The following is a 26,383-nucleotide window of genomic DNA, read 5'->3' as shown; positions in this document are numbered from 1 at the left end:
AGAAGAAAAGCCATGGCCCGTACGTGGATCGAACCCGCGACCTTGGCGTTATTAGCACCACGCTCTAACCAACTGAGCTAACCGGCCACACACTCAAAACTTGATACTAGAACCCGAGGAAAATAAGCCCTGCGGTGTGGGGACATTTACCTGCTGCTGGAACACTTTTAATCTAACAAAACAAAATTGATGAGACCGGGATTTAACCACACGTCTCAGAGCTTTATTCAACAGACTAGCTCTCGAATTATCCAACACTTTACTTTTGGAATATACTCACACGGCTGTTACACCGCAGACACAGAAACAGCGCGTCTCCAGAACACTCATCTACAGCAGCAGATAACCGAATCTCAGGTCCCACGCACCTGTCGGTACTTCCTCTCTCACCCCGCCTTAAAGAATGAAACTTTCTACCATCAGCCCGGCTAGCTCAGTCGGTAGAGCATGAGACTCTTAATCTCAGGGTCGTGGGTTCGAGCCCCACGTTGGGTGTCCTTTTTAAATACAAATTGTAGATGTTTCTTTGAGGCAACGGAGCAATGTCTGATTCTGTTCACATTGTATAAAGTATTGCAACACAATTACTTATTGGTCATTGTCATATAGCAATTGCTATTGTAAAATGCGTGCATCCTTTAAAGCTATACCGATATTGAAATAAAGAATCTTACTTTCGTGGGTTGGCTTCAATCTGTTTCTTTTTTTACACTTGTCATTACATCATTCATGGAGCAAGTTAGTATATGCGTAATAAACCCCATAGGGCCTTGATACAATAGACAACCCTAGTCTGTGCTGAAATGAAATAATGCGGTTTTCTACTAAAGCAAACGCAGCTTGTCAGAATGGCCGAGTGGTCTAAGGCGCCAGACTCAAGGACGTTGTCTTTCCAAAGAATTGTGTGTTCTGGTCTCCGAATGGAGGCGTGGGTTCAAATCCCACTTCTGACAGTTCACTTTTACTTATTTTTTAAATGAATAAATGTGTTCATTTTACTATAAAAGATTGTTTCAAGGAAATCAACAGCTGATACCAAACTCTTGTCAGCACTCAATACCATTTTAATTTCCATTTTAAATTGGACTAAAATAGCGTTCCTAACACAGATTGCATTATTGTTGTAAACTGGCTGCTTGTCGAAGTCACTGAAAAATATTTTGTGTAGAAACATGTGTTATTTAACTAAAGATTGTTTTAATATTTCAAATAACATATTACTTTGAAAAACATCTCCCACTGCCACTGGATCGTGGTCTCAGGCTGGGATGCGGACCATTGAGAACAGTATAAACGATCTATTAGTAGAAGTAGCTTACATGAGAAATGCCCTCGTTTAACATGCTAGGATGATCGACTTCGGTATTCTCCAACTGCTGTTTACATTTTCTAACACGTTATGAGGACGAATACAAAGGTTGACAGCTTCCTTGTAAGTGGGGGTAAGCACAAGTTATTTTCAGATGTAATGTCTATTTTAAACTCAATCTAGTCCTGCGTAGTGCAAAAGACATTGCTATATTTTTATATTACAAATACACACAGTTTGTTTTTAATAAAACATTGACAAAACCACAATCCCTGGTTTAGGAGGCTAGTGCCTTATCCTTTAGGTGACTGCGGCACTTTCATATGGATAGTAGTCAGCGTGACAAAATACGACCAGAGGGAAAAAAGCAGTGGTTTCCCTGTCATTCCATTGCCATATTACATTGTGCATGTTCAGAATATGCGGGAATCCTGAAAACAGCATTGTAATATGTGAACAAATCAATAACCGAATTTAATTAACGCATGGATTAAACGCTATTGAGTGTTACGGTTGTTAATTAACTTGCAAAGCAAACGTTTTAGAGCTCAATTTTTAAGAGAGTTCAAGAGCTGACATATGCAGGAGCTGGCAATATTGACGTATTCCCAAGGGCTTTATCTTTTGGTCTTTCTGGGAACAATTTAAAAAGAAAAGAAAGCAATGTCATTTGTAAAGAAACGAATTTGATAGAAAACCTAACGTTTTCAAGGTCAGTTGTCAATTTAAATGTGTCCAGTAATGTGCACATTTCCCTGATTTCGAATATAATACGAAGTCTTGCCTTCAGTTAATATTTTAGAAAAACTGCTTTGCAAACAGAAGAAAAACAAGCTAGCAGAGGATGGTTTCGATCCATCGACCTCTGGGTTATGGGCCCATCACGCTTCCGCTGCGCCACTCTGCTGCTGTTGCAGCATAACTGAATTACCAAGCAGCAGAAAAAAAACTGAACTCATCGTTTTAACCAGCCACACGGCAGTGGCCGGGCAAAACATTGGAAACGTCGTAAATCAGAGATGATCCGTTTTCTTTTCTCCCAAATACGTTATGCAAAGTATGCAACTTTTCTGCCCACTTTGATCACAGGCAGTTTTATTCCCCAGTTTCGGCAGCCAATTCCAATATTCTGTCTCTCGAAAGCATCTTAAATTGTGGAAAGCGCTCTTTGTTTAAAATTACACAGAAGACTTCTTTTGTTCGACCAGGCTTACAATTAGATATTTTCGTTTTCAAATAGATTTTTTGAAGCGCATATGGGGCGCTATAGAAAATATATATGATTAATTGATTGAATGTTGGCCTGAGTTAGGATTGGCAGGGTTAATTCTTAAAAAGACATCGCCGAAGGGTCTGATAAATGATTGCAATTATTTGAGATGCTGCATGTAGACAATAATGTAGGAGCACCACCACAGTGCTGACAAGGTTCCATAGTGTAGTGGTTATCACGTCTGCTTTACACGCAGAAGGCCCTGGGTTCGATCCTCAGTGGAACCACTGCAGTTTGTTTTAAAATTATATCAATCCCTGGTCAAGACAAAGTCTCTCTGGGGTTGGCCTGTCATTCGATTGCCGATGTAAGATCCCTGGTCCCATCGTAGAAGCAGGATAGTTTATTCACAAATAAATACATACACGTTTGTTTATGTTTCTTTTGTTGGTAAATTAACCCAATACATTATTGCATTCTGCCACGTAATTAGACGATCAAAGCCCATTTGTGCCAGTGTGCATTCAAAGGAGACGCGCTGAGAGAATCCTAGTTAAATACTAGTTTTACTGATTTAAACTAGTTGTTTAATGTTTTCTTTACTTTTAAAGCTGAGAATCAAACACACTTGCGACAACTTCATAGCCCTGCTGGCTACGAACACGTATAGAGTCGGCTGTTTCCTATAACCCTGGTGATACCGAGTGTTTTCCAAGTATCAGCATCGGCATTACCATGTGTAGAATTAAAAACAGCAGAATTATTATATATATATATATATATATATATATATATATATATATATATATATATATATATATATATATATAAGTTGGGAATTAACAATATAATAAACTTTAGGTTAACGCAGGACTTATTATTACTATAACTGGAAAAATGTAAGCAGTATATTTCAGTTCATTTGTGTTTAATTCTATATGTAGCATTTTGGCCGTTTAGAGACTCTAGATTTCGGGGGTAGACGGGAAGTTAGTGAGGAAGAAGAAGGTGACGTCAGACACTAGTTAACGAGAAGCTTTCACTCTCGTAATACTGTGAGTTTGAAATAAATAGCCACGGGTTAGGCAGAAACAGTAAACAACAAGAAACCATCATCTTCCTTACCGAAGCCTGTCTACATGAGGAGTTTGTGAGTGTAGTTTGTTTACTAAATAATTATATATATATATATATATATATATATATATATATATATATATATATATATATATATATATATATATATATATATATATATATATATATATATATATATATATATTACATACGCTGTAAGCGAACGAGAGATAAACAAGCAGCCATGTTCTCGGTTTCAATGCGGACCATTGAGAACAGTATAAACGATCTATTAGTGGAAGTAGCTTACATGAGAAATGCCCTCGTTTAACATGCTAGGATGATCGACTTCGGTATTCTCCAACTGCTGTTTACATTTTCTAACACGTTATGAGTACGAATACAAAGGTTGACAGCTTCCTTGTAAGTGGGGGTAAGCACAAGTTATTTTCAGATGTAATGTTTTTATTTAAGATCAATATTGTCCTGCGTAGTGCAAATCAAATTACTATATTTTTATATTAGTCAAGCCGTATTTAAAGTGTTCTTAAATTGCTTTAGCATTAGCAATGACCAATTTGAAATTTGCTTATTGATTTTAACAAGTGAGCAATTGTAGGCGTGATGTTGTCTTTTTTCTGAGTTTCTACCAGTATGTGACCAATCTTTCTAGCCGGGGGAGGTTTCAGTCCCCGCCCACCTACATAGTATTCAGGAGGAGGAAGGCTCTGGTGATTTCAAGGGTTTTGCTGCAAATGTGTTTCTTACCCGTTAAGTGCCATTGTCCTAATCTGAGACTACTTTGTCATTTTTGGCGCATTTTTAACTGGCATGTTATTTGAATTTTCTTTTAACTCTATTGTTATGATAATTTACTCTAATTTTGTTAACCGTAACAGTTAAGTCTAGATGTAAGGTATCAGATTAAATAAACAAAGCTTGTGTTCAGATATTTTTTTTTGTTTTAATAAATGTATTGGTCCTCTATGGGTAGAGTCAGGTAAACTGCATACCTGCCGTTTCAACACCTTAACAATTACAAAATACACACACAAAATTGAAAAGTAATAACACAAAGTCTTGCCTTCAGTTAATATTTTAGAAAATCTATTTTGCTACAGAAGACAATGTCTCTCTGGGGTTGGCCTGTCATTAGATTGCCGATGTAAGATCCCTGGTCCCATCGTAGAAGCAGGATAGTTTATTCACAAATAAATACATACACGTTTGTTTATGTTTCTTTTGTTGGTAAATTAACCCAATACATTATTGCATTCTGCCACGTAATTAGACGATCAAAGCCCATTTGTGCCAGTGCGCATTCAAAGGAGACGCGCTGAGAGAATCCTAGTTAAATACTAGTTTTACTGATTTAAACTAGTTGTTTAATGTTTTCTTTACTTTTAAAGCTGAGAATCAAACACACTTGCGACAACTTCATAGCCCTGCTGGCTACGAACACTTATCGAGTCGGCTGTTTCCTATAACCTTGGTGATACCGAGTGTTTTCCAAGTATCAGCATCGGCATTACCATGCGTTTGGCATGCTTGCTGTGCACTCTAGCATTGCATAACAAGCATGTAGTATGCCGGGACTTCGTGGCGCAACGGTAGCACGTCTGACTCCAGATCAAAAGGTTGCGTGTTCAAATCACGTCGAGGTCAAAGCCTTCTTTGTTTCTATTCCGCACTATTTTGTTTTTTAACGTGTTTGGATTTGAATGTTTCCGTGCATTTATTTAAACAATTTAGCCTACACGACATATCGATTAAATAGCGATCAAACAGAGATTTATTGTATTGTGATTCTTTTTTATGTTTCATTTGATACTGCACAATAAATTAAAGTGACTCCCAAATTAATGTTGGCCAGTCTTCAATGACATAGTTGGGTAATAAAGTCATATTAACACTTCCTTGCATGTTATATTGAAAACAGCTCTACAAATACTAGTTTTGAAGAAACTTAAAGTACAGCAAGTAATGATTGATGCCTTAAAGCTTAACAGACCTTTAGAAATTAACAAAGAAAACATAAAAAAGGGGCACATAGTCAGCAGGATGTGAACATGAGCGGGGAAACTCCAACATCTTTTAAGTCCATCACCTAAACTACTTGGCCAAAACTACTTTGTGTAAAGTACCAAGTTCTATAAACATATCACAGACCAAGAACAAATACACACAGTTTGTTTTTAATAAAACATTGACAAAACCACAATCCCTGGTTTAGGAGGCTAGTGCCTTATCCTTTAGGTGACTGCGGCACTTTCATATGGATAGTAGTCAGCGTGACAAAATACGACCAGAGGGAAAAAAGCAGTGGTTTCCCTGTCATTCCATTGCCATATTACATTGTGCATGTTCAGAATATGCGGGAATCCTGAAAACAGCATTGTAATATGTGAACAAATCAATAACCGAATTTAATTAACGCATGGATTAAACGCTATTGAGTGTTACGGTTGTTAATTAACTTGCAAAGCAAACGTTTTAGAGCTCAATTTTTAAGAGAGTTCAAGAGCTGACATATGCAGGAGCTGGCAATATTGACGTATTCCCAAGGGCTTTATCTTTTGGTCTTTCTGGGAACAATTTAAAAAGAAAAGAAAGCAATGTCATTTGTAAAGAAACGAATTTGATAGAAAACCTAACGTTTTCAAGGTCAGTTGTCAATTTAAATGTGTCCAGTAATGTGCACATTTCCCTGATTTCGAATATAATACGAAGTCTTGCCTTCAGTTAATATTTTAGAAAAACTGCTTTGCAAACAGAAGAAAAACAAGCTAGCAGAGGATGGTTTCGATCCATCGACCTCTTGGTTATGGGCCCAGCACGCTTCCGCTGCGCCACTCTGCTGCTGTTGCAGCATAACTGAATTACCAAGCAGCAGAAAAAAAACTGAACTCATCGTTTTAACCAGCCACACGGCAGTGGCCGGGCAAAACATTGGAAACGTCGTAAATCAGAGATGATCCGTTTTCTTTTCTCCCAAATACGTTATGCAAAGTATGCAACTTTTCTGCCCACTTTGATCACAGGCAGTTTTATTCCCCAGTTTCGGCAGCCAATTCCAATATTCTGTCTCTCGAAAGCATCTTAAATTGTGGAAAGCGCTCTTTGTTTAAAATTACACAGAAGACTTATTTTGTTCGACCAGGCTTACAATTAGATATTTTCGTTTTCAAATAGATTTTTTGAAGCGCATATGGGGCGCTATAGAAAATATATATGATTAATTGATTGAATGTTGGCCTGAGTTAGGATTGGCAGGGTTAATTCTTAAAAAGACATCGCCGAAGTGTCTGATAAATGATTGCAATTATTTGAGATGCTGCATGTAGACAATAATGTAGGAGCACCACCACAGTGCTGACAAGGTTCCATAGTGTAGTGGTTATCACGTCTGCTTTACACGCAGAAGGCCCTGGGTTCGATCCTCAGTGGAACCACTGCAGTTTGTTTTAAAATTATATCAATCCCTGGTCAAGACAAAGTCTCTCTGGGGTTGGCCTGTCATTCGATTGCCGATGTAAGATCCCTGGTCCCATCGTAGAAGCAGGATAGTTTATTCACAAATAAATACATACACGTTTGTTTATGTTTCTTTTGTTGGTAAATTAACCCAATACATTATTGCATTCTGCCACGTAATTAGACGATCAAAGCCCATTTGTGCCAGTGCGCATTCAAAGGAGACGCGCTGAGAGAATCCTAGTTAAATACTAGTTTTACTGATTTAAACTAGTTGTTTAATGTTTTCTTTACTTTTAAAGCTGAGAATCAAACACACTTGCGACAACTTCATAGCCCTGCTGGCTACGAACACGTATAGAGTCGGCTGTTTCCTATAACCCTGGTGATACCGAGTGTTTTCCAAGTATCAGCATCGGCATTACCATGTGTAGAATTAAAAACAGCAGAATTATTATATATATATATATATATATAAGTTGGGAATTAACAATATAATAAACTTTAGGTTAACGCAGGACTTATTATTACTATAACTGGAAAAATGTAAGCAGTATATTTCAGTTCATTTGTGTTTAATTCTATATGTAGCATTTTGGCCGTTTAGAGACTCTAGATTTCGGGGGTAGACGGGAAGTTAGTGAGGAAGAAGAAGGTGACGTCAGACACTAGTTAACGAGAAGCTCATTCACTCTCGTAATACTGTGAGTTTGAAATAAATAGCCACGGGTTAGGCAGAAACAGTAAACAAGAAGAAACCCTCATCTTCCTTACCGAAGCCTGTCTACATCAGGAGTTTGTGAGTGTAGTTTGTTTACTAAATAATTATATATATATATATATATATATATATATATATATATATATATATATATATATATATATATATATATATTTACATACGCTGTAAGCGAACGAGAGATAAACAAGCGGCCATGTTCTCGGTTTCAAGTCTGCCCTGCTAAATCTACACGACTGCTGTATCAAGAAGAAAAATAAATAAACTTACCTCTCTGAGATTTGACTGTATATATTGTGCCTGATAATTATTCCAAAGACCACGCTACAGAGATTTGGTGGCAGCGGATGGAGATGTTTTATCCTCTTGTTTTTATTGCCGAGCAGTAAAAAAAAAAAAAAAAAAAAAAAAAAACTACCGCGTTTGACATTGCCGCCCGTGCGCTATGAAAAAGAGAAAAAAACTACCGCGTTTAACATTGCCGCCCGTGCGCTTTGAAAAAGAGAAAAAATAAACTACCGCGTTTAACATTGCCGCCCGTGCGATTTGAAGAAAAAAAAAAAAAGAGATTGAGACTTGCTTGTCAGCAATGGCGGAAGAAGATACTGGGATCTCACCATTACCATTTAAAACAGAACTGCCTCCATGTTTTACAGGAGAAAACAATGAAGGCTTCAGTCAGTGGATAAGGAGGTTTGAAGTAGGATGTGAGACTGCGACTAGTATGAGACCTGAACTCTTAGTTAAAATATTACCATCAAGACTTGCAGGCCCAGCTTTTAGATATTGGGATAGTCTTTCAGACCAGGTTAAATTAGATTATGAAGCTGCTAAACGCCACCTACAAAATGTATTCACACAAGATCAATATTTGCAGACTTTTAAAACATTTCTCAATGCAAGACCACGCAAAGCAGGTGAACAACTTGAAGTTTATGCAGCAGAGCTCCGCACACTTGTACTGCATGCCTTCCCAGGATATGGCAGGGAAGCTATAAATGGAGAAGTATTTCGTAGATTCCTTGCTGGACTTGAGCCAACACTTCAGATGAAAGTACAAGAATTTGGAGCTGATACAATTGAAGATGCAATTCGTGTTGCCATCCAGTGTGAAAGGGCACAGCGGGCACTGAACATCATTAACCCTTTATGTACTAATCCTGCAATACCAGCTGTGACACCAATGGCCATTCAAACTCCATCCTCAGTGACCCCAGTTGCTCTCAGTGTCCAGGGCATAGAGAGAGGAGCTGAATATCGTGACTTAATGCAGAAAGTGGATCATCTAACAAATGAAGTAGCAATGCTAAGGATGAATGTGGAAACTACCCGACACCAGAGGAGCCATTATGATAACAGAGATCCAAGAGGCTCTGAAACGCCATACCACAGATATCCAACTGCTTCATACGCATCAAGTTCTCCTCACACTCATGACCACACAAGGGGTGCTAGACCACATTCGCCAGCTCGTGATGAGAGAGCACACCGCTATGAGCCAGACTTCTACAGATCACATCAGGACTATCAACCAACATACCGAACTGATCAGAGAGGGAGATCACAGGAGCGTGCTTACAAGACCTACAGGGAATGCAGCCCTTCTCGTTACTCCACCTATAGGGAAAGGCCCCCATATGCATCAAGGTCTTATGAGCAACAGTGCAGTTCCAGCCCCTGCTGTTGTCATCATATCAGCATCGGCATTACAATGTGTTTGGCATGCTTGCTGTGCACTAGCATTGCATAACAGGCCTGTAGTATGCCGGGACTTCGTGGCGCAACGGTAGCGCGTCTGACTCCAGATCAGAAGGTTGCGTGTTCAAATCACGTCGATGTCAAAGCCTTCTTTATTTCTATTCCGCACTATTTCGTTTTTTGACGTGTTTGGATTTGAATGTTTCTGTGCATTTGTCACGGGACACTCTTTTGGGGTTTAAATTCAAACAGTAGCCAACTACGCCACCTAGTTCCTAAATATATGGGGCACTAGGACCCTAGCAACACTAAAACACAACACAGGTTCGTAATTATGACCAGTTGGAACTCAGAACAGATCGACCATGACAAGAAAGGCAGACAGTTGTACCATTTCGCAATAAACAATGTTTATTATCCTTATAAAATCATTAAAATATGATAATACCATTTCGGTAGTACCAGGGGTTACCAAAAATAAAAATAAAAAAACACAAGGCACACACCAATTTACTAGTGCACAAAGTATCAAAAGAAAATAATAAAAGCACCCACTACTTTGCTAGGGTGCAAAAGTATACAAAAGAAATAATTTTCAGGCCAAAGTCACAATAGACACCACTGGATCCTCATCAACCGCTCCAGGAAAAGGTGCAGCTAGTGACCCCCCCACACTGGTGCCAAGCTCCTCCCTGGATGTGGCAGGCACCCCCCTGGAGACAAAAAAAAGCAACAGCACTGAGTGACTCACAATTATGCAGTATACAAAACACCCCAACAGAGATTAAAATATATTTCTTTATAGTTAACTATACCAATCCATATATTTAAAGAGCACAACCTATAGCCACAGGTAATTTAAAATGCAACACCCCAAAATGCCACTCTCTATCATAGATATTTATATCAATAGAACAGGTGCAAGAACCATAAATTACAAGTTACAGGCAAATACCAAATATTGGGTTTATCTCCTTTTAAAAACACAGGTATCACTCTAGCAGAGAAAATATAAAGGTGCACTAGGGTCCCTAAACAGCAAGCGGGTCATAAACCCTATTAGGCAATGTACTAATCATTAAAAGTGGTCTGGCTACTTCCCTTTTAAACTGCACTCTTTTAGTCCTGAATCCACTCTCCAGTACAGCCTGCTTGTTCTACTAATACATTTAGTCCTGAAAATTCCTCTTGGATCCCAGCCTCTGTTCTCCACGTCTCTGCTCTCTCAGGAACTCCTGTGGCTCTTGCAGCGCTCTTCTGCCGTCTCTCTGGTTCTCTGGCTCTCTTCTGTGGCACACTCCCTGTCTCTCGCAGTTCTCTCCGTTGCCTCTATCTCTGCTCTTTTATATCCATCAAACTCCTCCCTTAACTATCCAGAGCGAATCAATTGGCAAGACCCATTAACAGTATTTGTACAAACTACATTTCCCAGCATCATTGCGGAAATTGCTTAAAACCTCCCACTGGAAGTGACATCACTCGCTCTCAGCTCCTTCCCAGCCTAGCGCCGTCCCACACCAAGACACAAGGTAAGACCAAATTTAATATAATAAAAACGTGTACATACTGTCATAAAAAAATATATATATATAATACATACAATTCACTCCAAATAAAGCAAAATCAAACTTAAATACCAAACCAATAGAACATTTTATAAAACGTGCTCAAAACAACTCTCAAGTAACTCGTGCAGTCTTACTGTGTGTACCTCTGGCAGCTGCAAAAACGATTAACAAACATTCAATCATATCGTAAAAATCTTCCAAAAACATTTATATATTATAAACGTGGTTGTATTTTGCAATCAAATGGTTCCTAAACTTTCATTTCCTTTAATATACAACTAATACAGAAATCTTATAAGGTGCTTTAAGATACCTAGAATAAAAGTGCACACAAACCAAAAAATAAGTTATAAACATTAAGTCACCCTGTGACACAGTGATGGCTCAGAACTTTGATGATGGAGAGCATGTTATTGCCTTCTCATCCCGAATCCTCAGTAGTGCTGAAAAGAACTATTCCACTTCAGAGAAGGAGTGTTTGGCAATCGTTTGGGCTGTGGAGAAATGGCGTTATTTCTTGGAAGGAATACAATTATTATTATTATTTATTTCTTAGCAGATCCCTTATCCAGGGCGACTTACAATCATAAGCAAATACATTTCAAGTGTTACAGTACAAGTAATACAATAAGAGCAAGATAAATACAATGACTTTGGTTCAAGCAAGTTCAAGTGTGACAAAATACAATTCAATAATACAGCAGATAACAGTGACAGTGATAGTTATGTCAAGGTATGATTAAATACAAAATACTACAGATTAAACACTTGGCAGATTACAGTATTCTGAAGTACAGGATTAAATGCAGTAAAATAGGGGGCAGATAAGAGCAAATAAAGCGCATTTAAGGGAGGTTGATAGTGTCCCAGAGGAAAAACAGAGGAGTTCTACAGGTGCTGTCTGAAGAGGTGAGTCTTAAGGAGGCGCCGGAATGTGGTCAGGGACTGGGTGGTCCTGACATCTGTAGGTAGGTCATTCCACCACTGCGGAGCGAGGGTGGAGAAGGAGCGGGCTCTGGAGGCAGGGGAGCGTAGAGGAGGTAGAGCCAGTCCTCTAGTGCAGGAGGAGCGGAGAAGTTGAGTGGGGTTGTAGGGAGAGATGAGGGTCTGGAGGTAGCTGGGTGCAGTCTGGTCAATTTGAAGTTGTAACCGACCATGCAGCTCTAGCCTGGGCCTTCAATTGTCCAAAGACATCCTCCCGGCTCACTAGATGGACACTCAGACTTCAACAATTTGACTTCACTGTGCTGTATCGTAAAGGATGTCTCAATACCATTCCTGATGCTTTATCGAAGGTTCCAGTATCTGGACAATCCACTATTGCAGTCTACTCCAGCAATTCACAGAGCTTCAGCTTGGATTTGCCTGTTTTGTTTGACGAAATTGCGGCCGCTCAGTCAAGGGATAAGAACATCCAGGAGATCCTCGGTTCATTAACATCTTCCAACACCACCACCAAACCTGACCGCATCACCTATGTGGAACACCAGGGAGTTGTATATAGGCGGGTACCAATCAAAGGCGATGAATTCAAGTTTCAGCTTGTGGTCCCCTCTGAGTTAACATCAACTTTCTTACAGTACTATAACAACAATCCACTAAGGGGACATCTGGGCAGGCTAAAGACACTTTTCAGAATGCTGGAGGTGGCTTGGTGGCCAGAGATTCGCAAGGAAACTTGGAGACATACTAAGGAATGCCAGACCTGTCAGCAGTATAAGGCATCGAAAACAAAACCTGCAGGTATGTTACAATCCAGCACTGTTACCGAACTGAGAGAAATGCTTAGAATCGACCTGATGGGCCCATTTCCCTGCAGTAAGAGCGGTAACACCATACTTGTGGTAGTTGTGGATTATTACTCAAAATGGGTTGAGTTTTTTCCATTATGAGATGGCAAGACTCCCCGGATTATTAACATCCTGATTAGGGACATCTTTACTCGATGGGGCACACCACGCTATTTGGTGTCTGACAGAGGGAGCCAGTTCACCAGTCAACTCCTGAAAGGTATCTTTAAGACATGGGGAGTTGTGAACAAGCTCACTACAGCATACCACCTGCAAATCAACCTCACAGAACTTATAAACCGCACGGTGAAGACAATGATCGCCTATTATGTGGGGAATAACAATGAAGAATGGGATAAGTGGATTTGCTGATTCCGATTCACCATCAATTCTGCTCGCCAGGAATCCACAGGATTTAGTCCCACTTAACGGGCATTGGGGCAAAGATTAAAAGGGCCATTGGATCGGCTTTGTAATGTAGCTCCCCAGCAAGAGTCGTTAAGACAAAACTTACTTGAAAGGCAACAGCAGTTAGTTCATCAGGTGGTTAGTAATGTAGATAAGGCTCAGACTAGGCAGGCCAAGTAAGTACTCCAAATCACCCTCCTCAAATGTTACATATTTACGTTTGGTCTGGGTTAGGTCACACCCTTTATCTGAAGCTGCTTCTAAGTTTTCAGCTAAGCTTGCGCCAAATGGACTGGTCCATTTACAGTAATGAAGCGACTTGGACCGGTTAATTATCGAGTGCAGTTTGGTGATCAGATGTGTGACACCTTAAATGTAGTTAACTTAAAACCCTATTTTGGTTTTAAACAAAGTTGTGCCTCTTGTTTGGGGGGGGGGGGGGAATATGTGACACCGACCACATATAATGCGGTAAGAAACTCCCCATCTGCAACTTAATTGATTGCAGTTAGTCTGGCCAGACACTTTAATCCGAAATGTAATTATCTCAAAGTGGTCACAAACTTGTTCAATTAGGAATTATAAAAAAGTGGGTATACAACTTTAAGAGGGGTAGTATAAAAGCACAGGTCTATCTATCAAGGTGGGTGTTTTTTTTCTACTTTGTGACCTCCTGCTGCCTCTGCACCTGTGCTCCTGATTGAATTTTCTAAGAAGCCTATGTACTCTGTAATTGCTGGATAAAGCGACATGTGGATACAAAATTATGCCATTGGCAGGAAATGATCTGAAAGCTAAAAGAGGATCCGCATCAGCAAAGTGGTGAGACCATTCCTTTTTACCAATTTTCATTGCTGGATTTGTTTACTTTGTTACTTTGTTTTGTTGTGTGTATTGGATTATGTTTTTGTTTGCTTCTTACCTGGAGCTGGACTTCTCAAGGACTTTGGGCCCAACAATATATCTATTTATATCTCTCTCTGTCTGTCCTGTGCTTGTTTTTCATAACACATTGTTTTGCTCGATTGAGTGTGTGGATATGGGTACATGTAGATATATATCCGCTGAGATGCATTAAAGAATAGTTTGTTTAGAACCATGGATTCAGGTTTTTTATGTCCGTTGGTTTGGTTAAGACTTTCTTTAAGATTACTCTTAATAATCTTATTTCTTTCTAAAGATACTTAGATTGGCCTTAGTCTTTCAAACAAAACCTTTACAAGGTGAAGCACAGGTCATCACTTGTGAGATACTGTACTCCTTTTTTTTTTTTTTTTTTTCTTTGTATAGCTTGTAAAATTCTTAGTTTCAAACGCATTATCACAGGCGGCACAATTACGACATGGAAAAAATCCAGTATATTTGTCCAGTACACCGAGATCTCTCGAACATTAAAATGAGTCAGCCCTTAAAAAAATACTGTCCGTGTTCATTTCTGTGTATAGACAATGTCATAATACCTGTCATGTAAGCCTATTGGTATCAAACCGATCACAATTAATGTGATCAGTGTTTTCAGTCAGATTGATAGTTTTAATCAATCGTCGAAAAAGCAGCAGTGCTTTGCAGCTGTAGTTCGTCTTGCGTACCTTTTGGTAAGATACCCACTCAGAACGTGTCTGCTTCCTCCAGCCCCCTAAGGAACACTGGAGGGGTCATCAATAACAGGGAGCAGTTGGCCAAAAAACAACACTCGCTGTCTCCTTCACGCTCAAAAACGAACACTCTCACTCTTCCTCGTGGATAGCGAGTCCAAACACTTTAAAAACGCATTTCGCTGGTAAATCACTATAGAAATGATCCCTGAAAGTATTGTTTTATGGGCAAGTGGCTGACCGTCTCCCTCCAACTCTGAGTGGCACCGGTAGCTGTGCCGCTGACAAATAAACAGGAGCTTTCATATAATGCAATTGCTGTTGCCCAGTGAGGTGTTACAACAACATTTCAAACTCATTCCAAACTGCAGGCGGTTAAAAGCTTAATTGGGTTCAAATTTCTCGTATGATTTAAAAAGTAGGAGCCAGTTGCCTCATTTGCATTGTCTGCCTTCCTCCTTTGCACTGTGAAGTCTATCAAATTTGTGCTTAAAATCTGAATACGATTCCCATTTGAATCGTATATATTTGGTTTCCATTTTAGCAATATGCATACACACTGTTCTGTCGAGCTCCCAGGGTGTTATCCAATAAAACACCATAATCGGTTAGCACGTTCGGCTGTTAATCGAAAGGCTGGTGTTTCAAGCCCACGCAGGGATGATGCTTTTTGCATTTCTTAATCGCATTAGAAAATGGCACTATAATACGTTTTTATTTCCCCCAATTACACTGAAGAAAAAATGTGCTGTTTTTTTTAAATTCAAAAAATTAATTTAAAAAAAAAAACCCTAGTCGTGCTGTTTGCAAAAACCCGGTATCGAAGCAGGGACCGTTACAGTCTAACGCTCGCCTAACTGAGCTATTTTAGCTTGATGCGATTTTTCTATCGAGACAGCATTCTTTTCCTCAATCGCCTTTTTGTCAAGCCAGTAAACCTGCATGTAATGAGAAACGTTCAACAGTTCAGAAACACCACAATAGAATCCAATGCCTTTGCAAATGTGTTTCCAAACTGTTAGTTTTTCTCCCAAATGCGGTTTCTCAAAAAATGGTTTTGCCTACTTTTTAGTATTATTATTACTTTTTCTAGAGTAAGACCAAAAGGCAAACATCCAGGAAATAGTTAAACACTGCTACAGCGCTTGAACTGTCTCAACAAACGTTTAGCTCTAAAACGTGTACATTAAAAATCTATTAACATCTTTAACACAATCATCTGTTTTAAAATAGCAGTTAATCCACATGGTGATCAATAAAGTGAATGCTATCTTTGTTCACATATTGGCAAGATGTTTTCACGATTCACGCATATTCTGAACAAGCACACTAGAATATGGTAATGAAAGGACAGGAAAATAACTGCTTTATTGGCTCTGGTCTTGTAGAGTCACCTTGATTACTGTCCATAAGAAAGTGGCATTAATCAAAAACCTAGTTATGTAAGGTTCCCAATGCGCAAATACGCAGCATATTTAAACTTCTTCACAATCTTAAATCTTCCCACATGAATGTCAAATACGTACTGACAAGTACGGTCCTTTCCCAATGTAACACTCTGCTGTGTTTGAACACCAACGATGGCTTGGAGATGTATTAAACCACGATACTATTGACCCACTTTCTTTATTACTACCAAATGTGCGTTTTGTGTCAGCCCTTGTGGCCTAATGGATAAGGCACTGGCTTTCTAAGCCATGGATTGTGGTTTCGAGTCACATCTGGGGTGTGATTTTGTTATAGGAGGCTGTGTGGTCCAGTGGTTAAAGATAAAGGGCTTGTAAACAGGAGGTCCCCCGGTTCAAATCCCACCTCAGCCACTGATTCATTGTGTAACCCTGAGCAAGTCCCTTAACCTCCTTGTGCTCCGTTTTTCGGGTGAGATGTAAATGTAAGTGACTCTACAGCTGATGCATAGTTCACACACCCTAGTCTCTGTAATTTGCCAAGGATAAAGGCGTCTGCTAAATAAATAATAATAATAAAATGAACATAATTATGGTAAGTTTTATTGGCATGTGATATTTTGTAGATCTTGTTATCTGCTTAGTCCGCTCACGCTAGCCAGAACGTGCTCGAGTGCTCTGGCAGCAGCCATGAAGCAAGTCAGTTTTTCAGTTGAAATAAATATCTACTTTGTTTTTGTGGATGGGGGTGTTTTGAAAAGATCAGTTAAATAGCTACGTATTTTGAAATAAAGATGTATTCATTATTATGAACGCTAACAGAAAGTATATTGTATTTACTTTTCCCACGTGTGCTTGCCTTGTACAAATCTGACAGAGTTTCAACAAAGGCATTTGACTTGGGTTCATTAGTTAGCCTATACTGCCATCTACAGCATTACTGCGGGTTGCGTTTACTTCTTTTGGATATTTTCACAACTAACCGTGCGAGCATGTAGTCGTGGCCGAGTGGTTAAGGCGCTGGACTAGAAATCCATTGGGGTTTCCCCCGCGCAGGTTTGAATCTTGCCGACTATGTAAGCTTTGTTTTTAATTGTACGTGTTCATTGTCAATACATGTTTAAAGCTCAGGAAGTCTGAAATATTACTGGTTGTACTTCATATCGCTTCGGTTCATTTTGTTAAAGAATGTTCATTTTGGCACCATTACAAATGCTGTGGTTTCTTTAAAGAAGGAACGCCGTGGCCCGTACGGGGATCGAACCCGCGACCTTGGCGTTATTAGCACCACGCTCTAACCAACTGAGCTAACCGGCCACACACTCGAAACTTGATACTAGAACCCGAGGAAAATAAGTCCTGCGGACATTATGATTGTTCTACCAAGATGTTCTCATGTTAAACTGAACAATAACACAATCAAAGTATTGGAAAGGCATAATTAGAGGCCTCGTCATAATGAGGCAGTTTAACAGTGTGAAGGATGTGGTGAGGTGCAGGCTTGCGGTGACTTTCTCTCATTTAACGACCTTGTGATTTGAATACTAACAAGAAATACAAATCAAATTACCAAGCATTCGGTGGACGTTTTAAGAAATAAATAAACAAACAGATTTGTCAGAAGTGGGATTCGAACCCACGCCTCCAGAGAGACTGCGACCTGAACGCAGCGCCTTAGACCGCTCGGCCATCCTGACTTACACCGACGAATTTGCACAACACTGCAGTACACTGCTGAACCTCCAATGTCTGACGCTACAGTAAATCACCTGGTGTGTGCGTGAACTTATTCTTTATCTGTTTATATTAAGGAGGGCGACCTGTTTCGTCGCATTCTATATGGGATCACAAGGGCACTCCTCTTACAGACAGAAAATATACGGCAAACAGAGCGATCGCTTCACGGTTAGAAACAAATCAGAACAGTCTGTTAGCAAATTAACTTCATGAAAAAACCACACAGGCATTACATAAATGTTACAGATATGTTTTGTAGACACAAAAGTTGTAACATAATTGAGTACATTTGTAAACAATCCGCCAGTAACAGACATTATCTCACATTATCTCTAGTTTCAAACGCATTATCACAGGCGGCACATTACGACATGGAAAAAATCCAGTATATTTGTCCAGTACACGTAGATCTCTCGAACATTAAAATGAGTCAGCCCTTAAAAAAACACTGTCCGTGTTCATTTCTGTGTATATGACATTGTCTATACACAATACCTGTCATGTAAGCCTATTGGTATCAAACCGATCACAATTAATGTGATCCGTGTTTTCAGTCAGACTGATAGTTTTAATCAAACATCGAAAAAGCAGCAGTGCTTTGCAACTGTAGTTCGTCTTGCGCACCTTTTGGTAAGATACCCACTCAGAACGTGTCCGCTTCCTCCAGCCCCCTAAGGAACACTGGAGCGGTCATCAATAACAGGGAGCAGTTGGCCAAAAAACAACACTCGCTGTCTCCTTCACGCTCAAAAACAAACACTCTCACTCTTCCTCGTGAATAGCGAGTCCAAACACTTTATAAACGCATTTCGCTGGCAAATCACTATAGAAATGATCCCTGAAAGTATTGTTTTATGGGCAAGTGGCCGACCGTCTCCCTCCAACTCTGAGTGGCACCGGTAGCTGTGCCGCTGACAAATTAACAGGAGCTTTCATATAATGCAATTGCTGTTGCCCAGTGAGGTGTTACAACAACATTTCAAACTCATTCCAAACTGCAGGCGGTTAAAAGCTTAATTGGGTTCAAATTTCTCGTATGATTTAAAATGTAGGAGCCAGTTGCCTCATTTGCATTGTCTGCCTTCCTCCTTTGCACTGTGAAGTCTATCAAATTTGTGCTTAAAATCTGAATACGATTCCCATTTGAATCGTATATATTTGGTTTCCATTTTAGCTCTATGCATACACACTGTTCTGTTGAGCTCCCAGGGTGTTATCTAATAAAACACGATAATCGGTTAGCACGTTCGGCTGTTAATCAAAATTGTGGTGTTTCAAGCCCACGCAGAGATGATGCTTTTTGCATTTCTTTATCGCATTAGAAAATGGCACTATAATACGTTTTTATTTCCTCCAATTACACTGAAGAAAAAATGTGCTGTTATTTTTTTAATTAAAAAAATTAATTAAAAAAAAACCCTAGTCGTGCTGTTTGCAAAAACCCGGTATCGAAGCAGGGACAGTTACAGTCTAACTCTGAGCTATTTCAGCTTGACACGATTTTTCTATCGAGACAGCATTCTTTTCGTCAATCGCCTTTTTGTCAAGCCAGTAAACCTGCATGTAATGAGAAACGTTCAACAGTTCGGAAACACCACAATAGAATCCAATGCCTTTGCAAATGTGTTTCCAAACTGTTAGTTTTTCTCCAAATGCGGTTTCTCAAAACATGGTTTTGCCTACTTTTTGGTATTATTATTACTTTTTCTAGAGTAAGACCAAAGGCAAACATCCAGGAAATAGTTAAACACTGCTACAGCGCTTGAACTGTCTCAACAAACGTTTAGCTCTAAACGTGTACATTAAAAATCTATTAACATCTTTAACACAATCATCTGTTTTCCAATAGCGGTTAATCCACATGGTGATCTATAAAGTGAATGCTGGCTTTGTTCACATATTAGCAAGATGTTTTCACGATTCCCGCATATTCTGAACAAGCACACTAGAATATAGTAATGAAATGACAGGAAAATAACTGCTTTATTGGCTCTGGTCTTGTATCGTCACCATGATTACTGTCCGTAAGAAAGTGGCATTAATCAAAAAACCTAATTATGTAAGGTTCCCAATGCGCAAATACGCAGCATATTTAAACTTCTTCACAATCTTAAATCTTCCCACATGTCAAATACGTACTGACAAGTACGGCCCTTTCCCAATGTAACACTCTGCTGTGTTTGAACACCAACGATGGCTTGGATATGATGTATTAAACCACGATACTATTGTCCCCACTTTCTTTATTACTACCAAATGTGCTTTTCGTGTCAGCCCTTGTGGCCTAATGGATAAGGCACTGGCTTTCTAAGCCATGGATTGTGGTTTCGAGTCCCATCTGGGGTGTGATTTTGTTATAGGAGGCTGTGTGGTCCAGTGCTTAAAGATAAAGGGCTTGTAACCAGGAGGTCCCCCGGTACAAATCCCACCTCAGCCACTGACTCATTGTGTGACCCTGAGCAAGTCACTTAACCTCCTTGTGCTCCGTTTTTCGGGTGAGATGTAAATGTAAGTGACTCTACAGCTGATGCATAGTTCACACACCCTAGTCTCTGTAAGTCGCCACGGATAAAGGCGTCTGCTAAATAAATAATAATAAAATGAACATAATTATGGTAAGTTTTATTGGCATGTGATATTTTGTAGATCTTGTTATCTGCTTAGTCCGCTCACGCTAGCCAGAACGTTCTCGAGTGATCTGGCAGCAGCAATGAAGCAAGTCAGTTTTTCAGTTGAAATAAATAACTACTTTGTTTTTGTGGATGGGGGAGTTTTGAAAAGATCAGTGTGGCAAAGCGCCCCGCCCCTGTGTTCATTTGTGTTATGTGTATGTATGTATGCGTGCGTATGTTAATGTTGGTGTATAGATTGGTACACGGGATATAAACGGGTCTGTGTTTCACGTGTGTTTAAAGTGTAGATTTGTATTTAGGCACGAGGAGAGCACAAATCACTTCACGTGCTGGTTAAATGTAATATGTGAGCACGGGGTTGCACAGAATTAATTCACGTGCTGGGATTCAAGTGAATAATTAATTAGTAATTGAATCCCAGCACAATAGTATATATAGACGCACATTTCTTGCACTCAGGGTTAGGTGTTCGGTGAGTGGAGAACGGGAGAGAGAGGAGAAACTAAAAAGTGAATAATAAGAAAGAAAGAACGTAAATATTGCTTTACTCACCGTGTTTGTTCGTCCCTGTTTGTTAGTGTGTGGTCGTTTTTGTTTGTCTCTTTATTTTGGCGCAAGTGCCGTGTCCAGTGTTTTTGTGTTTCAAACCTTTTATTTTCTGTTAATAAACGCTGAGTGCAGCCATTGCACTCAGCTCATCACCATCACCGTCTCTGTCTGTATATTCCTCTCTGGTCTGACGCCACCCACTCTGGCCGTCTTTGTGACAATCAGTTAAATAGCTACGTATTTTGAAATAAAGATGTATTCATTATTATGAACGCTAACAGAAATTATATTGTATTTACTTTTCCCACGTGTGCTTGCCTTGTACAAATCTGACAGAGTTTCAACAAAGGCTTTTGACTTCGGTTCATTAGTTAGCCTTTACTGCCATCTACAGCATTACTGCGGGAGCCATTTACTTCTTTTGGATATTTTCACAACTAACCGTGCGAGCATGTAGTCGTGGCCGAGTGGTTAAGGCGATGGATTTGAAATCAATTGGGGTTTCCCTGCGCAGGTTTGAATCCTGCTGACTACGTAAGCTTTGTTTTTAATTGATTGTATGTGTTCATTGTTAATACATGTTTAAAGCTCAGGAAGTCTGAAATATTACTGGTTGTAGTTCATATCGCTTCGGTTCCTTTTGTTAAAGAATGTTCATTTTGGCACCATTACAAATGCTGTGGTTTCTTTAAAGAAGAAAAGCCATGGCCCGTACGAGGATCGAACCCGCGACCTTGGCGTTATTAGCACCACACTCTAACCAACTGAGCTAACCGGCCACACGCTCAAAGCTTGTTACTAGAAGCCGAGGAAAATAAGTCCTGCGGACATTATGATTGTTCTACTAAGATGTTCTCATGTTAAACTGAACAATAACACATTCAAAGTATTGGAAAGGCATAATTAGAGGCCTCGTCATAATGAGGCAATTTAACAGTGTGAAGGATGTGGTGAGGTGCAGGCTTGCGGTGACTTTCTCTCATTTAACGACCTTGTGATTTGAATACTAACAAGAAAAACAAATCAAATTACCAAGCATTCGGTGGACGTTTTAAGAAATAAATAAATGAACAGATTTGTCAGAAGTGGGATTCGAACCCACGCCTCCAGAGAGACTGCGACCTGAACGCAGCGCCTTAGACCGCTCGGCCATCCTGACTTACACCGACGACTTTGCACAACACTGCAGTACACTGCTAAACCTCCAATGTCTGACGCTACAGTAAATCACCTGGTGTGTGCGTGAACTTATTCTTTATCTGTTTATATTAAGGAGGGCGACCTGTTTCGTCGCATTCTATATGGGATCACAAGGACACTCCTCTTACAGACAGAAAATATACGACAAACAGAGCGATCGCTTCACGGTTAGAAACAAATCAGAACAGTCTGTTAGCAAATTAACTTCATGAAAAAACCACACAGGCATTACATAAATGTTACAGATATGTTTTGTAGACACAAAAGTTGTAACATAATTGAGTACATTTGTAAACTATCCGCCAGTAACAGACATTATCTCACATTATCTCTAGTTTCAAACGCATTATCACAGGCGGCACAATTACGACATGGAAAAAATCCAGTATATTTGTCCAGTACACGTAGATCTCTCGAACATTAAAATGAGTCAGCCCTTAAAAAAACACAATCCGTGTTCATTTCTGTGTATATGACATTGTCTATACCCAATACCTGTCATGTAAGCCTATTGGTATCAACCGACCCGTTCCAGACTGCTCCCCAACCTTGGTTGGAAGCATCGGTCGTAATAACCTCCCTTCGGAAGATGGGACCCAAGCGTATGCCCTGGCGGATGTTCGACGGAACTTTCCACCAGCGCAGTGCTTCCCAGCAGGCTCGGGATACCCTCAACCTGCGGTGTTTGTCTCTCCGCGGATGCAACGCGAAGGCATTGAACCAGGCCTGCAGAGGTCTCTGGTGTAGTAAGCTCAAAGGAAGGGCTTGCGAGGCGGCAGCCATCAACCCCAGCATGCGCTGACACAGCTCCATGCTGACTGTTTCTCTCAACCTGAATAGGGAGAGACACCGCTCCAGTGAGGCAAATCTTTGTGTCGACAGGGTCGCTTCCATGGACACAGAGTCCAGATGCAGACCCAAAAATTCGGTCTGTTGGCTCGGCACGAGGCAGCTCTTTTCTGAATTGACCTTCAGACCTAGCCGCTGAAGATGGTCTGTAACCATCACTGTGTGCTGTGCCAACTGCTCCTTTGACTGCGCGCAGATGAGCCAGTCGTCCAGATAGTTCAGCAGTCGGACGCCTTGAGTCCGCAAGAGGGCTAAAATGGCATCCATACACTTTGAAAAGGTTCGAGGAGCTAGAGACAGGCCGAATGGCAGGACACAAAACTCGTAGACCCTGCTCTGAAATGCGAATCGTAGGTACTTCCTGTGACCCGGACAGATGGGAACGTGAAAGTATGCATCTGTGAGGTCTACGGTGGTAAACCAGTCGCCTTGCCGGACGGACTGGACAATGTGCCTGTGCGTAAGCATCTTGAACGACAACACCCGTAGGTATTTGTTCAGTAGTCGCAGATCTAAAATAGGGCGGAGACCGCCGTCCTTTTTTGGCACTAGGAAGTACTTGGAGTAGAACCCCTGGTCGGTCAGAGCAGGGTCTACTAGTTGAATGGCATTCTTCTTGAGCAATGCCTGTATTTCTGCATTTAGAGCTGAGGACTGAACCGAGTCCTTCACTGCAGTTAAACCGGAATTGAAGGGTGTACCCGGTGAGTATAGTTTTGCGCACCCAAATGTCGTTTGTGCATTGTTGCCAGAACAGGAGCTGTGGAACAGTGTAGGGGTGGGTTAACGGCTGCCGGGGTTTCTCAGGGCTGCTTAGGCTGCGCTCGCTCACGAGGGGCCTGGCCAGAGCCACGAGGACGTGGTCTGCTACCTCCTCTAGGGTGCTACCCTCCGCGCTGCGGTCTTGCAAACGCGGGTTGGCTGCGTGCTGAAACCCCCAAAGGGGTGGTTTTACTGCCCTGTGGGTGCGCTTGCTGCTGTGCCATTGGCGCTCCTGCGCCATTGGCGCTCCTGCGGCCGCCTTGGCTGGAGGGGCTTGCTTGGCCACATCTTAGCCAACTGCTGCGACGCGTCACACGCCTTGACGGAGCGTTGCAGCATCTCCTCCACCGCTGGGCCAAACGTGTGCCCCGGGGATATAGGAGCATCTAGCAATGGGGCCTGATCAGGCTCCTGTACCCTGGCCTGTGAGAGCCAGAGCTGCCTCCTTGCCACCACAAGGGAAGCAATGCTCCTGCCCTGTGCTTGCGCATTCAGCTGAGCCAGCTTAACCAAAAGCTGTGCAACTGCACCCAGCTTGGTTCTAAGTCCGAGGGATGGGGACTCAGGCAGATCGCGAATCAGCGCCGCCTGGTAGACTGTCAGGAGGCTGGCCACGTTAGACAGCCTAACTGCCTCTGTAGCCGCGGCATAACCCTTTTTCAGGTGGGCCTCCGTAGTCCTACACTGCCTGTTAGGGCAGGAAGGGTCCTTATCCAGCCCCGATAATTTCGGCGCCTTTACTAGCGCGGCAAACGCGGCGCCCACTGGTGGAAAAGACGCTAACCCAGCTTCGCTTGCCCCGTGCATGGTGAAAGCCGAAGCCTTGCGAGAAGTCGCAGGGGCGGAGGCCGGGGCTCCCCAGGTGGACTGCACCTCCTTAATAAAATCCGGGAATGCCGGGAGCATCCTGGACTGAAGGGGCGGAGCCGATGGTAACTCAAATAGAGAGCGTCGTGTTGGCTCTAAAGCAGGCCAGTTCACGCCTAAGTGACGGGCTGCCCTCTCCACCACTGACCAGATAGGGTCATTAGTATCCACTGTCGCGTCAAACGCCGAGGTGCGCGCGTCGAACGCCGAAGCGTCAGACACCAAGCGTCGAGCACCTGAAGTGCGTGCGTCGAGCGCTGCCGCGTCAAGCGCCGCCGCGTCAAGCGCCGAGGTGCATGCGTCGAGCGTCGAGGGTGCGTGCGTCGAGCACCGAGCGCCGAAGCGTCGAGCATCGAGGTGCGTGCGTCGAGGGTGCGTGCGTCGAGGCGCCAAGCGCCGAGCACCGAGCATCGAGCGCCTAAGCGTCGAGCGTCGAGCACCGAAGCACGGAGCACCGAGGTGCGTGCGTCGAGGCGCCAAGCGTCGAGCACCGAGCGTCGAGCACCGATGGAACGTGCACCGAGCGTCAAGCACCGAGCGTCGAGCACCGAGCCCCAAGTGCAGAAGCACTAAGCACCAAGCGCAGAAGCGCTGCACAAAGTGCCGAAGCGCTGCACCAAGCGCACAAGCGCTGACACCAAAAGCGCCGGAGCACGAGCGCCGGTGCGCGAGTACCGAGCGTGGAACGCTAGCACAGACGCCTAAGCGTCAGCTGACCCGCCAAGCGGAGACGCTAAGTGCTGGTACGTCATCTGATGCTGTACAATACCTACCTGATGGTGCTGGGGATTTTGCCCGTTGGTGGTTGTCTTCCTCTGTATAGTGAAGGGACGCTGCAGAAGAGGGTGTAGTACAATACCACGTGGCGGGAACGCGCCGCGGTGGGGAGGAACACTGCAGAGCAGACTACACGCACACACACGGTCTAGCCTAAGCTAGACCAAGGATGCAAACTGCACGTGGGCCAAGGCCAACGCAACACGCGTCCGAACAACAATATATATATACACAATATATATAACAAAATATATATATATACACACAATAAATTACAAAAAACCCACACAATAATAATTATAAGAACAGAGGAAAGATGGAGAGACCACGAAGAAACGTGATGCAAAAGCAAAGCGAGAAAGATATATATAGAAAAAAAAAACAATATATATCTAATAATAATAGTAACAATAATAATAATAATAATAATAATAATAATAATAATAATAATAATAATAATAGTAACAATAATAATAAAACACTGAAATAAACTCAGAGAAGGGGAAAAAACAGCTTCTCAAGCCTAAGCTTATGGAGTACAATCAGTGTACAGCTCTAAGTCCTACCGCTACTGAGGCTGAAGGCAAAAGAGGAAGTGACTCTCCGCGCGCTGCGTATAGTAAGCTCCCAGGGGGGCGGGCTTACACGGCAGCTCGCGCAGAGGCCTATCGGCTGCTTTGACATAAAGCTCAGCCAATCCCTACTGCCTGACGGCAATGTCAACGTAATCCT

At 41.6% G+C, this 26,383-nt stretch overlaps 14 non-coding genes across 14 annotated transcripts; 7 read left to right on the top strand and 7 right to left on the bottom strand.

Annotated features, from left to right (window-relative positions):
• Positions 1-13: 13 nt before the first annotated feature.
• Positions 14-87, bottom strand: trnai-aau (transfer RNA isoleucine (anticodon AAU)). Its single transcript has one exon. It is a non-coding gene; the product is annotated as a tRNA-Ile (tRNA).
• Positions 88-422: 335 nt separating this feature from the next.
• Positions 423-495, top strand: trnak-cuu (transfer RNA lysine (anticodon CUU)). Its single transcript has one exon. It is a non-coding gene; the product is annotated as a tRNA-Lys (tRNA).
• Positions 496-842: 347 nt separating this feature from the next.
• trnal-caa (transfer RNA leucine (anticodon CAA)) lies at positions 843-953 on the top strand. The gene is made up of 2 exons: positions 843-880; positions 908-953. It is a non-coding gene; the product is annotated as a tRNA-Leu (tRNA).
• Positions 954-2,736: 1,783 nt separating this feature from the next.
• trnav-uac (transfer RNA valine (anticodon UAC)) lies at positions 2,737-2,809 on the top strand. Its single transcript has one exon. It is a non-coding gene; the product is annotated as a tRNA-Val (tRNA).
• A 4,169-nt stretch (positions 2,810-6,978) lies between these two features.
• On the top strand, positions 6,979-7,051 carry trnav-uac (transfer RNA valine (anticodon UAC)). The gene has a single exon. It is a non-coding gene; the product is annotated as a tRNA-Val (tRNA).
• Positions 7,052-9,581: 2,530 nt separating this feature from the next.
• Positions 9,582-9,653, top strand: trnaw-cca (transfer RNA tryptophan (anticodon CCA)). Its single transcript has one exon. It is a non-coding gene; the product is annotated as a tRNA-Trp (tRNA).
• A 5,226-nt stretch (positions 9,654-14,879) lies between these two features.
• On the bottom strand, positions 14,880-15,095 carry LOC131703321 (small nucleolar RNA U3). Its single transcript, XR_009309785.1, has one exon. It is a non-coding gene; the product is annotated as a small nucleolar RNA U3 (small nucleolar RNA).
• Positions 15,096-17,271: 2,176 nt separating this feature from the next.
• On the top strand, positions 17,272-17,354 carry trnas-aga (transfer RNA serine (anticodon AGA)). The gene has a single exon. It is a non-coding gene; the product is annotated as a tRNA-Ser (tRNA).
• A 166-nt stretch (positions 17,355-17,520) lies between these two features.
• Positions 17,521-17,594, bottom strand: trnai-aau (transfer RNA isoleucine (anticodon AAU)). Its single transcript has one exon. It is a non-coding gene; the product is annotated as a tRNA-Ile (tRNA).
• A 298-nt stretch (positions 17,595-17,892) lies between these two features.
• Positions 17,893-17,974, bottom strand: trnal-cag (transfer RNA leucine (anticodon CAG)). The gene has a single exon. It is a non-coding gene; the product is annotated as a tRNA-Leu (tRNA).
• A 678-nt stretch (positions 17,975-18,652) lies between these two features.
• On the bottom strand, positions 18,653-18,868 carry LOC131703312 (small nucleolar RNA U3). The gene has a single exon (XR_009309776.1). It is a non-coding gene; the product is annotated as a small nucleolar RNA U3 (small nucleolar RNA).
• Positions 18,869-21,649: 2,781 nt separating this feature from the next.
• trnas-uga (transfer RNA serine (anticodon UGA)) lies at positions 21,650-21,731 on the top strand. The gene has a single exon. It is a non-coding gene; the product is annotated as a tRNA-Ser (tRNA).
• Positions 21,732-21,901: 170 nt separating this feature from the next.
• trnai-aau (transfer RNA isoleucine (anticodon AAU)) lies at positions 21,902-21,975 on the bottom strand. The gene has a single exon. It is a non-coding gene; the product is annotated as a tRNA-Ile (tRNA).
• Positions 21,976-22,273: 298 nt separating this feature from the next.
• On the bottom strand, positions 22,274-22,355 carry trnal-cag (transfer RNA leucine (anticodon CAG)). Its single transcript has one exon. It is a non-coding gene; the product is annotated as a tRNA-Leu (tRNA).
• Between the last annotated feature and the right edge of the window lie 4,028 nt (positions 22,356-26,383).

The sequence above is a fragment of the Acipenser ruthenus genome, chromosome 32, assembly GCF_902713425.1.
Source record: "Acipenser ruthenus chromosome 32, fAciRut3.2 maternal haplotype, whole genome shotgun sequence".
Lineage (NCBI taxonomy): Eukaryota > Metazoa > Chordata > Actinopteri > Acipenseriformes > Acipenseridae > Acipenser > Acipenser ruthenus.
This window is presented reverse-complemented; position numbering and strand designations above follow the sequence as displayed.